We start from the raw sequence: 12,256 nt of genomic DNA, 5'->3' as shown, positions 1-12,256 counted from the left end.
AAACAGGACGAGTCTACTATGCTTTCCTCAAGGACAGGGCCGATGCATTTATTAGTGGGAAATGTCTTCTCTGAAAAGGAAAGTGGAGAGGGGGTGACGAGAAAGTCGGGGAGCCCTCTCAGCTGTGGGAGAAGGCAGAAGTGACCGTGTGAACCGCAGGGGAGGAGCAGAGGTAAGCACCAGTTTTCGAAAGAAGAGGGGTGTGGAGATTGCTCTGCTCAAAGCAGGAGGAGGCGCTAGAGAGAAGCATCTCTTGAGAGATCTAAACTGACTGAAGGGTTGCCCCTAGCTGAGAGGCGGCCTTCTCCGAAAACATGGCTGCTAAAAGGATCCCCCCCCCCCCCCCCAGTTTGCACTGCGCTTTATAGTTTACTAAGTGCTCTTCCATCTGCTATTTACCTTGACGTCAGGGATGTGAAGGATGGCATTGTTTGTCAAATAAGAACATTCCAGAAGTAGAACGTCTTGGTTGAGGACATTGGACTGATTAGACAATGCTGGAACCAGAATCTAAGTCCCATCCCCCACCCTCCCGTCCACCCCCCAGCTTTGCCACATCACACTGCCAGGGAGACACATGGGGTCACTGCGGAGCCGGAGCCGTTGCAATTTTGGGAAGGAAGCTACAGGACTACCTTGGAAAAGTGAAACACTGGAGAATTTCCAGGGAACCTATTAATGTGTAATGACTTCAGAAAGTTTACTGAAATTTCTCTGGCTAAGACTGAACTCGCAACAGCATCTTACGAATTTATACAGTCAGCTGACCAGAAAGAGCGACTCTGGATTAGTTCAAAGAGTTTGCCTTGTCTGGAACGCCTTATTCAGGTCACAGGAGACTGAAGATTAAACTCTGATTTTTTTTTTTTTTTTTTTTTAAAGCCTAGTTGTTTTCTTTTTCTGTTTTTCCTAGAAAAAGACTTTCTGTCTCCCTCTTAATAGTGACGCTTTGCATCTGGCTAATAGTTCAGTTTCTCCTGGTTTGGATGTTTCAGGGACCTTAGAAACTGAGTTTTTTTTTTTTTTAAGATTTATTTATTTATTTATTTTATGTATATGAGTACACACTGTAGCTATACAGATGGTTGTGAGCCTTGATGTGGTTGTTGGGAATTGAATTTAGGACCTCTGCTCGCTCTGGTCAACACCACTCTCTCCAGCTCAAAGATTTATTTATTATTATAAATAAGTACACTGTAGCTGTCTTCAGACAGATCTCATTACAGGTAGTTGTGAGCCACCATGTGGTTGCTGGGATTTGAACTCAGGACCTTTGGAAGAGCAGTCAGTGCTCTTACCCCCTGAGCCATCTCACCAGCCCAGAAACCAAGTTTTAATAGAGTTTGCCATAAAAAAAAAGATTTATTATGCACAGAGCGTTCTTCCTGTATGTATGCCTGCAGGCCAGAATAGGGCACCAGATCTCATTATAGATGGTTATAAGCCACCATGTGGTTGCTGGGAACTGAACTTAGGAAGAGCAGTCAGTGCTCTTAACTGCTGAGCCGTCTCTCCAGCCCCTCTTCTTCTTTTTTTTTTATATTGGCATGCTGATAGTTGCGTGCCTCCCTTTGCTTCTCCTAGTGCTTTTTCCAGTAATTCCACCCTACTCCACTCTCCTCTTACTCTTTGTGATTCTTCTTTGGTTTTGAACCAAGCCGCTGCTATCTGGGATTTCATTGTCTTTCTACATTACTAGCTAGTTATTGCTGTGTAACAAGTTGCCTCAAGTCTGACAGCTAACGCAACATTCCGTAGGCTCCTTGTCAGAGAAGGGGCTTGTTCAGGGAGCTACGGTTTGTAACCTCAGGAGAATTTGAGTCTGGAGTTCACGTCATTTCCTTTCTTATGTCTCTTTCCATTTTCCTTGGCCAGGGATATACCACTGAGGCTGGATCCTTGAAACTCTGCTCTATTCAATGCTCCATAACAGCAGCAGGTAGTTCGAGTGACTGAGACCAGGAGACCAGACTTTGCAGGGAAACAGAACGTCATTTCGAAATCTAGGAATTAGATTGTGGTTTGGAAAGCCAGGGAGCTTGTGACTATTCCACAGTTCTTTAATATTGATGTGTGCACATGTGTGCTTACACGGGTGTACACAGGGTGCATGCATATGCATATATGTCTTCTTCCTTCCTTCCTTCCAGTTTTTGCAAGTTTCTGTTGACTCAGAGACTCTCCTTAGCCCTGTTCAGTCAACAAACAAGCCTTTCAAAGGGATTCATAATTTATAATCATGTGTTTTAATCTTTAGCATGCCTTTGGATTTTTCCTTCTCTGTTTACATTGAATGCGTGGTTGTGCATGCTATCTGTTTTATGCAGACAGTCCTTAACCTACTAGCTTTAAATTCACAGTTGGAAAACTCCAGTGTTTCTGCCACACTAATGCTAGTGCGTTTGGTGCCTCTGGTCTGTATCTTTGCATTTTCCTATGACTCGTTACTTCCCCCCCCCCCCCCCCTAGTTGTTGTTGAAAGCTGGGCATGATATATTGGCTTTATTTGTGATTTTAGAATCAGGCAGTACTCCAGTTCATAAAACAAAACAGGTGTTCCAATGAGTTCAGCAGAGGAGATTGGTTTTCTAGGGAGAAAAGGGCTGAAGGAGGCAGAAATGAACAAACAGGAGAGCGTTCATTTCAAAGTTGCTCTCCTTTCAAGGAAGCAGCTGGGAGAAAGGAGGATGGAAAAACCCCCGACTGGCTGACATTAGGTTATTTTGGGTTAAAGTTTTCTTAAGTATTCGACTGGAAGAAGGTCTTTAGTTGTTCTACTAACTGAAATGAGCCTGTTGAGGGGAGATTTGGTTCCCTCCCCTTATTGGAGCAAAGCTAGGTGACAGCTCAGTTTCTGTTTGGTGATGTGGAACTTCAGCTTGAGTAGACACCATCTGAAATTTTTGTCAGGTTTATTGGGGCCTAGTGGAGAAGCGCACTTGCAAATACTGCCCTCAGCTGGGCATACTGGTGCATACCTCTAATCCCAACACTTGGAGTGGTGGCAGAGGCAGGTGGATCTCTGAGCATTCGAGGCCAGCCTGAGCTACATAGTGAGTTTCAGGACAGCCACAACTACATAGTGAGATCGTGTCTCAAAACAAAACAAAACAAAACATCCTCTTAACAGGGGTAAAAATGCTAATACATAACCCTTGGTGATGTGGCATTAAGGTGTATTTTATGACTTGAATCTCAAATGTTTCTCATAAGCTCATGCTTTGAATATTAATACTCATCGTGAAGGTACTACTTTATAAGGTGGAGCCTGACAGCTAGAAGTAAGTTTCCATTGACAGGTTTTTGTTTTGTTTTTGAGACAAGAGTCTATGTAGCTCCTGTTGTCCTGAAACTTGCTCTATAGACCAGGTTGGCCTCAAACTCACAGAGATCTGCCTGCCTCTGCTTCCAGAGTGCTGGGATTAAAGGTATGCACCACACACCTGGCCTTCCAGTAGGCCAGCTTTTGAAGGGCATAGTACTGCCTGCTTCTGTCTAACCCTCTGCTTCCGGTCTGCTGCATTGTGGGAAAGATGTGAACGTGCTTTTGCTATGCCTTCTGTGCCACGAGGGACTGAAATATCTCTGAAACCACAAGCCTAAAGAAGTCGTTCTTGCTTTAAGTTGTTTTGTGAAGTATTTTAGCCACAGTGACATGAATGTAATATGGAGTAGGAGAAGGATAATTCTATGGTCGCATAGTTAGATCTCCGTCTTCGGGTGAGCCTGAACCTGGACTGTGAACTTCACTGTAGCCTGCACAGGATGGCTAGGGTGTGCTGAAGTGGCTATTTCCCTTCCTCTAGGTTTGCTAATCTCTGATAACTGCCAGCAGCTTGGCCTGACACAGCTCTGGAACTGGGTAGATCAGGCTGTCCTTGATCACGATCACAGAAATCCACCTGCCTTTGCCTCCCAAGTGCTGGGATTAAAGGCGTGCAGTCACCATGCCCAGCTACAGCAGCTTGCGGCATTAAGAATGCTCTGGCCTGGTCCAAAATCATTTTTTTCCTTGATATTTGCGGGGAGAATCTGATAGGGCTCCTAGAGGCAAAACTCACCCAAATACTGATGCTTCCTGAGATTGGCTCCCTGGAAGTTTTAGACTCTCTGGGTTATCCATGCTGGGACTTCAGCTACGCAGCAGTTTTTCTCCTCATCACTGGCTCCTGCAGAGGCTTCTGATGTGTAACTTGTGATTCACTGTATCTGCCAGTCCGTTTCTCCCATTTTGGGGGCAGCAGTTTGCTAGGCGATCTTGCTCCCCGTCAAATCCAGGAGGAACTGTTGATTTTTCAATTTGTTCAGCTTTTTACTTATTAGAGTGCAGTGGCGGCTTCCACCGGCCTAACCACTAGCCTGGGGTTTTATAACATCACCATGATCATTTATGCCATTCTTCCTGGCCTACTTTCTGCTCAGACGTACGGAGCAATCATAGTACCAGACATGGTATTAAGTGCCCTACCTGTATCACGAACAACCTGAGAAAGCAGTGTAGGCTCACTGTCTGTGAGTTGCCTAGAAAGCAGCAGTTACATCTATGTGCCATAGACATAGAGATTGTTCAAATAACGCTTTTAGGATAATTAAATAAGGGAAAGGAAGGATATTGCTAAACGTTGAAGAGAGTCCATAAAAACTGTGAGAAAGATGCTGAAGTGTAGCTCTTTGGAGTTTGTTAATCTCTGGCTTCTAGCGGGGGTGAGTGGGAAGGACTCAGTTATCTTTGGGGCTGGTCACTGGGAGTTTGACCGTGTCCCACTGAGTATATGGGCAACACAAATTAGACTTGGTGTATTTCTCTTTTTGGGGGTCGGGGGAGAGGGGAGGTCACAAGAGTTGGAGAGTGGACCTGGGAGGAGTGGGAAGTGAGTGTGATCAGGAAGCATTGTATGAAATTCCCGAATAACTAATAAAAAGACTGTGTTGGGTGGAAAAGAAGAAAGGGATATGAGGTGTGATCTTAGCATGTCCTGTGGTTTCTCTGGGGTGTAAATGATAGCAGGTTTCACTGTTGATAAAAGGGGCCAAACCGCCGGGCGTGGTGGCGCACGCCTTTAGTCCCAGCACTCGGGAGGCAGAGGCAGGCGGATTTCTGAGTTCGAGGCCAGCCTGGTCTACAAAGTGAGTTCCAGGACAGCCGGGGCTATACAGAGAAACCCTGTCTCGAAAAACCAAAAAAAAAAAAAAAAAAAAAAAAAAAAAAAAGGGGCCAAACCCAGTAAGGGCCTGCTCTTCCCATTTTACAGTTGAGGAAACCCAGTGAGGGCCTGCTTTTACAGTTGAGGAAAGCAAGACACAGAGGTTGAATAATTTATTTGAGACCACACGGCCCTGAGTATTTCAGTTGGGTTTGGACTTGAGATATTCCTCCTCTGTACCTGTGCCTCTATATTGCATTTCATAAGGCACTTTTCAACTATGTATCTCAAAAGTTCTAAGAGGTTCTCAGAGCAGAAACAATCACTTTCATTTTTCAGTGTCAGAAACTGAAGGTATGACATAAATAATTTTATTGTTTTTTGTCCTGATCTTCTGTCTCCCTATAATGTTCTTTCTCTTAAATCAACCAGAAGTAGTTTTACTGATAAATAAATAAAAAAAAAATAAACCAATTTAGCAACCATCTCATTTAAAACACATCACTTGGGAAGTAGACTCCTTACCTGTATTCTGAGACATTCATATGATTGAAATGAGAAAGTGCATCTAGCCAATAAGGAGGCGTTTACTCGGAGGTACCTTAAAATACAGACTGGCTTTCTCTCAAGTCAATGGGTTTGTTGTTTTGTAGCTGCAAAGTAACCTTGCCATTGAGTTCTGATCTGGGGAAGAGTTAAGGGTCCTGTAAGGAGAGCTTTCATACGGAGGGATTGAGTTCAGGCTGTTTTTTGAAAGAATCAGTTTTTTTTTTTTTTTATTCGAGATAGGGTTTCTCTGTGTAGCCCTGACTGTCCTGGAACTCACTCTGTAGACCAGGCTGGCCTTGAACTCAGAAATCCACCTGCCTCTGCCTCCCAAGTGCTGGGATTAAAGGCATGTGCCACCACACCCGGCCTAAGAATCAGATTTTTTTTTTTTTAATAAAAACCCATCTTTATTAACGTTCTGGAAGAAAAGATATGGCATGTTAATGAAGAAGTTATACATTTCACCCAGAAAAAGAGAAAACTTGGAGCTCGAAATGGAGCTCCTTAACAATAGACATTTTAGAATTGCTTTTTTTGAATGTTTGGGAATATAAGTGCTCATGGAGGCCAGAGAAGGGCATTGAATACCCTGGAGTTAGAGAAGTTAGAGGTGGTTGTGGACCACCTCATGTGGGTACTCAGAACCAAATTTAGGTACTCTATAGGATCAGTACTTGCTCTTAATCAGTGAGGCCTTTTGTTAGCTCCCTAGACCTCATTTTCTTTCTCCATCCATTTGATGGTGGACCCTAAGGCAGAGTCCATAACTTAATTATTGTGAATAGTGATTTAATAAACATGAATGAACACATGTCTGTGTAGCAGGCTGACTTAGAGTCTTTGGAGTACATACCCATTCTTTTGTTTATTTGTTTTTTGAGATAGGGTTTCTTTGTGTAGCACTGGGTAACTTGGAATTTGATGTATAGACCAGACTACCCTTGAACTCACAGAGATCTGCCAGCCTTTTCTCCCAAGTACTGGGATTAAAAGCTAGCTGGCTGTTGCGGGAAACATTAAAAAAGAGAGTTGTGCTGGCATGCTCCTGTGCTTGTGTCTCTGCCCTGGCAGCCTGGCTGACATGTTTTTTTTTTTTTTTTGTTTTTCGAGACAGGGTTTCTCTGTGTAGCCCTGGCTGTCCTGGTACTCACTTTGTAGACCAGGCTGGCCTCGAACTCAGAAATCCGCCTGCCTCTACATGTTTTTATGTCATGGAGAGTCTTGACTTTGTACTCCACAACCCCTCCACCCAGCTTGCTAGGTTCCCACTGGCGAGTTACCACGCCAACCCTGTGCTTCAAATCCCCCTCGGCCTTTGTGGTGTACCTCCGGCAAACCCACACTTTGCTGCCGTACCTTTCTCTTTTGAACTCAGATGAGCTCTGTGAAGGAAAACACAACACAAATTCAGTTCAGAAACAATGGTAACTCAATCTTCTGGGCGCAACAACTAAAACCTAATCTTGTAAGCATTATTAAAATCTGATTCCTCAAAAAGGACGTAACTCTCACCTGCTTCCTCTCTTCCGCTGTCCAACCCAGAAGTCCCGCCTACTCACCCAGTGATTGGCTCCTTTATTCATTAAGGGATTGGTTCACAAGAAGCCACCTGAGTACTGACTCATTCCTCATTCCAGACAGCCTCTCCTGGGAGAGCAAGCAGCACAGAGCCATCCACAACAGCGGACCATATCATTCTTCATCCTTTCTATTAATCTCTGGTCTGGCAAATAATTATTTAACATTTGTTTTATTTATTTACTTTTTTTTTGGGTGAATTTTACACATGAATACTGTATTTACAGCATGTCTACCTGCCAGATCAATCGTGATGTAATGTATTCGTAGACTTAGCTTCTGGTTTCACACTGGGTTCAGCCAATGGGAAAAGAGGTAGGAAATATAAAGGAGGAAGAAGGAGAGTAGGAGAAGAACAACATTTTCTCCAGCCACAGCTTTGGCTTCACAGATGACATGAGCAGCATAATATTTAAACCTGATAACTAAAACTCCTGTATCTGTATTTTAGCAGTCATGTTCTTGGCAAACCTTAGTATCGTCTTTTGGCTGAAACAGTTGTCAGAAGCACAGGTTAGTTTCTTTTTATCTGTCTGCTCCAAGATTGTCACACCTGAAGCAGAAACCTTGTTTTTCATTGTCTTCTCTGCCTTTGTCTTAAAAGGAAAAAAAAAAAAAAGACATAGAAATGTTAATATCTGGCATGTCTTGCAGTTATTTAGCAGGTCTAGAGCTAAGTGGAAGGTTGTTCAAATGTCTTTAAAATAATATTTGCATTTATGAACACATAGGATCTTTGCCTCTATTCCTTCATTTCCCAAGCCAGGACTACCACAGTCAGAACTACATCATTCCATACTATGGGACATGAGGGATGCTCTTTAAATTGGTGCATGGCTTTTTGAGTGAATAGGATAAGACCTTTTTTGGCTCAGTTGTGAATTGTGCTTAATCCAAGAACCTAGGGTGCTGCTGGATACTCACAGTCACCAAAGATGGACTTGGAACGGTGGCTTCTGAGTTTGTTGTTTCACACCAATGACAATTAAGGATGGAAATTCTCATGAGAGTATGCAAAGTGAAAGTGAGATTTGTTGAGGAGAGCTATAGACAACTGGAAAATTGAGAATCTCATGAAAGTGGGATGGCCTCAAAAAAGGAACAAAAGTGAATTTTTTTTTTTTTTTTTGGTTTTTCGAGACAGGGTTTCTCTGTGTAGCCCTGGCTGTCCTGGCACTCACTTTGTAGACCAGGCTGGCCTCGAACTCAGAAATCCGCCTGCCTCTGCCTCCCGAGTGCTGGGATTAAAGGCGTGCACCACCACGCCCGGCAATTTTTTTTTTTTTTTTTTTTTTGAGACAAGGTTTCTTTGTGTAGCCCTGGATGTCCTGGAACTTACTCCATAGACTAGGCTGACCTTGAACTCAGATATCCACCTGCCTCTGCCTCCCAAGTGCTGGGATTAAAGGTGTGTGCCACCACTGCCTGGAAAAAAGTTAATGTTTTTGTGTGCGGATTTTTATAGAGTCAAAGAGAAGGCTGAGGTCATTGTTAGGAGATTGGTTTAGGCTCTGGGCTGTCTTGGGCTCAGCCAGTGGAGAGCTACACACTCTGTGCATGTCCCCTTAGCCCAGTCAGAGAGATGATCAGTCATGTGCCGCTCATGCTCTGCCCACCCAGAGGGGTAGGTGAAGCCCTGTTCTTTCTGTGTCTGACTCTGACTTTGTTAGATGTTGACCTTGACTGCTGACCTTTAGCCACTCAGCTGGCATTGCTATCCTCTGGCTCTGCACAAGTCTCAAATGCTAGTGACACTAAGCTCCTTTCACTATCATGGTTGCATGATCAGCTTTGAGTTTTACTCTGGCAATGAGTTAACTCTATCCCAGCCACCAACCTGTAGCTGTAGTCATTCCTGGTTACCTCATAGTTAACACCATGTCTATGGGGTTGCCTACTAAGTGAAAGCTTTTAAGTTAGAAGCCATCCTTACTTACAGTTTAGTTAACCATTGGCTTATCATCAGCTGCATTAGAGGTAAGGTAAGTTGGTGTGAAAGGACAATACTGCCTCAAGGACTCTGGGAGTCTCATGGAAACCAGCAGGTCAGCTCACTGACACTGGCCTTGCTTTTCCGAGCCTTTCTGTCTTACATTAGGGCCACCTGACTATCTCATCCCTAGTTTTCTCAGCCTTATGGTTTTAACTCCAATATTTCTTTTAACCCTAACATATAGTTTTACTATCTCCATATGTGAAGCTTAGAGATTATTACTATGCACCCTTTCCCCTTACCACCTACAGAAAGCTAGCTCAAAAGCCTGTCTGTTTCCTCCCTTCCTGGTAATCACCAATCTCTTGCTTCCCTTCTCCTCTGGCCCTTTCTCCAGTCCCTTTCTGTGCTTTTCTGTCTTTATCACTTTTGATGAGGTTTCACAGTGCTTTTGTGTTTCTCTCTCTCTTTTTAGCATCCTCAATTCCTTTCTTCCCCGTGTGCCTCTTCCACCTGTTCTGCAACCTTCGTTCATATCTAAGGTACTTCCTTTCCCACACCTGAGCTCCCGAGAGATGCAAGAGGCAGTCGTGTGGTACGTGTGGACCCTGGCATTGATGTAGGTCAGTGAAGGGTGCAGCTCTGTTTGGCATTCCCTCAGGGTGTGGTACCTTCCTCCCCTCCGAGGCTCCCACCTACACTGCAGCTACTTCACTCTCTACAGATAACATTTGATAATGTCTGTCAGGAGCAAGATAGATGGCTACTGCTGCCGGCGTGCATGTGTCTGCATCAGCACCAGCCTGTACCTCTCCTGATGCTGTGATACTGTCTATTTAAGGCTGATCTGTGAGCTGGGTTAAATTCTACTTCTTTAGTCTCCTCCGTGACCTTACTGTAAGGTCAGAGTTCTCTTCCTTTCTTTTGTGTTTCCAGCCCTTTCATCTCCAGGAGATTCCTCCACGCGGAATAGAATCACCTTTAATTTTTTTTTTTTTTTTTTTTGTTATAAAGGAAGAGCAAAAGCCACAGCTGCTGGTGGCTCGGTGGCCTTTCTGGATATTTCTCTTCCCATCCTCATTTCTTTCTTTTCTTCACACATAAGTATGATGAAAAGCCATTTACACGGTCTCACTCTGGCTTCTTTAATCCTTAGTAATCTATTTTCTGCTTCTATCTTGAAAAATTTCCTTTCGTTTTTTCTTTAGATTTTTTTTTTTTTTTGAGATAGGGTCTCACTATATGTTCTTGGATGGCCAGGGATTTGATACGTAGATCAGGTGCCTGTCTCTGCCTCCCGTGTGATGGGATTAAAGGTGTGCACCATGGTGCCTAGCTCTACCTGGAAAAGTTACCAATGAGTTCCCAGTTAAACCTAATAGACGTGCATCAGTTGGCATTTAAGGGACCGTTAGCTTTTTGATCACTCCATTACTGAAAAATCTTCCCCTAATTGCTCTTGTATTATTCTCCTGACTAATCTAATATCTTGCTTCTCTTTAATAGTTTCTGTGTATTTACTTATTTTTATGTGTATTTACTTATTTTTATGTGTGTGTGTGTGTCATGAGGAGGTTAGAAGGCAACCAGTGGGAGTCAGTTCTCTCTTTCTGCCATGAGGGATCTGTGTTTCAAATCCAGGTCGTCAGACTTGGTGGCCAGCGTCTTTGCCTAATGAGCTATCTTGCTGTCCCTGTTTAGTCTGCAGAAGGAAGGTAAGAGCAGAGGATGGGAGGAGCTCGGTGAAATGCTGTTTTCTGGGTGTGGCATAGCTATCGCACAGCATTTCACGGAGCTCCTCCACATCCTCTGCTCTTACCTCCCTTCTGCCTCTTCTTCTGTGATGTTCCCTAAGCCTTGACTTGGGATGACATGGGTAGATAAACATCGCCTATTTGGGGGTGAACACTTAGTCTCTCCTCTTAGAATTTTGACCAGTTATGTATCTTTCCCTTGACTATTGCCCACTGGAAAAACAACAACAACAACAACCAACAACAGCAGCAGCAGCAGCAGCAACCACAGCAGCTACAACCACCACCTGCAAAATTTTCCTGATGCTGACTGCAGCTTAGGTGTGTGAGTATAAATATATATATTTAGAAGTCAATTTGACAACATGACTATTTGTCAAAATGCCAATAAGAGGCACTACCCTAAGGCCTATGACTTCTCCAACCATTGACTTTTGACAATTACAGTATCAAGCATGAACTTTCTTCCTGTAGATAGAACTTTAAATCCAACTATAAAGTTGTATAATCATAATAGTTGTACTACTATTGCACCAGGAGTTGCAGCTTGCATGGAGGTTGGTGTCTTAGCATGCAGCCTGGCACTGGGGAAAAGCAGTGATGGTTTTTCTCTCCCAGTGGCATGTAGAGCACCTCTGGAGCTGTGAAAGCTAGTCAGCAGGAGGGAAATACATTTTCAAGCCTGCCGGGAACTCATCTCTCCTTACAGGCGTTACCATCCTCACCGTATCTCCTTGGCATTTTCGTCATTGTTTCTTTCCTCAGGCCCATTAACAAAGCCCAAACTCCACTGCTAAGGAAACCCAGAGTGATGGCTACTCTTGATTGTCAACTTGACTACATCTGGAATGAACCACAGTCCAGAAATGGAGGGCACATCTATAAGAGACTTCTTTGCTTTGTTTGAAGTAGGTACATCTAATCTGAACCTTTGAAGGATGAAGATGCATGCCTTTGGTCTGCTCCTGAAGCAGGAAGACACACACCTTTAATCTTGAATCTTGAGGTGGGAAGACATGCCTTTCTGCTAGGCCATACCTTCTGCTGGAAGTCTCTATAAGGACATAGGTCGATGGCGTCTCTATAAGGACATAGGACAAGGGCGTTTTTGATGTTTGTCTGCTTGCCTTACCCTTTTAGCACTTTCATTCCTTCACTGACATTGGAGCCTACTTCTTCGGAATTCCAGCATATACAGAAGACCAGATGAGGCATCCAGCCTTGTGGACTGAATGACTACTAGGTTCTTGGACTTTCCATTCACGGCTGGCCATTTGTGGTGGTTTGAATATGCTTGG

General features: G+C 43.8%; 1 long non-coding RNA gene across 1 annotated transcript; it reads left to right on the top strand.

Moving 5' to 3' along the window:
* Positions 1-7,356: 7,356 nt before the first annotated feature.
* LOC147001248 (uncharacterized) lies at positions 7,357-11,961 on the top strand. The gene is made up of 3 exons (XR_015045125.1): positions 7,357-7,414; positions 11,206-11,279; positions 11,724-11,961. It is a non-coding gene; the product is annotated as an uncharacterized LOC147001248 (long non-coding RNA).
* Positions 11,962-12,256: the final 295 nt, after the last annotated feature.

This window comes from Mus caroli, unplaced genomic scaffold (assembly GCF_978045245.1).
Source record: "Mus caroli unplaced genomic scaffold, Mus_caroli_1 scaffold_14, whole genome shotgun sequence".
Taxonomy (NCBI): domain Eukaryota; kingdom Metazoa; phylum Chordata; class Mammalia; order Rodentia; family Muridae; genus Mus; species Mus caroli.
This window is presented reverse-complemented; position numbering and strand designations above follow the sequence as displayed.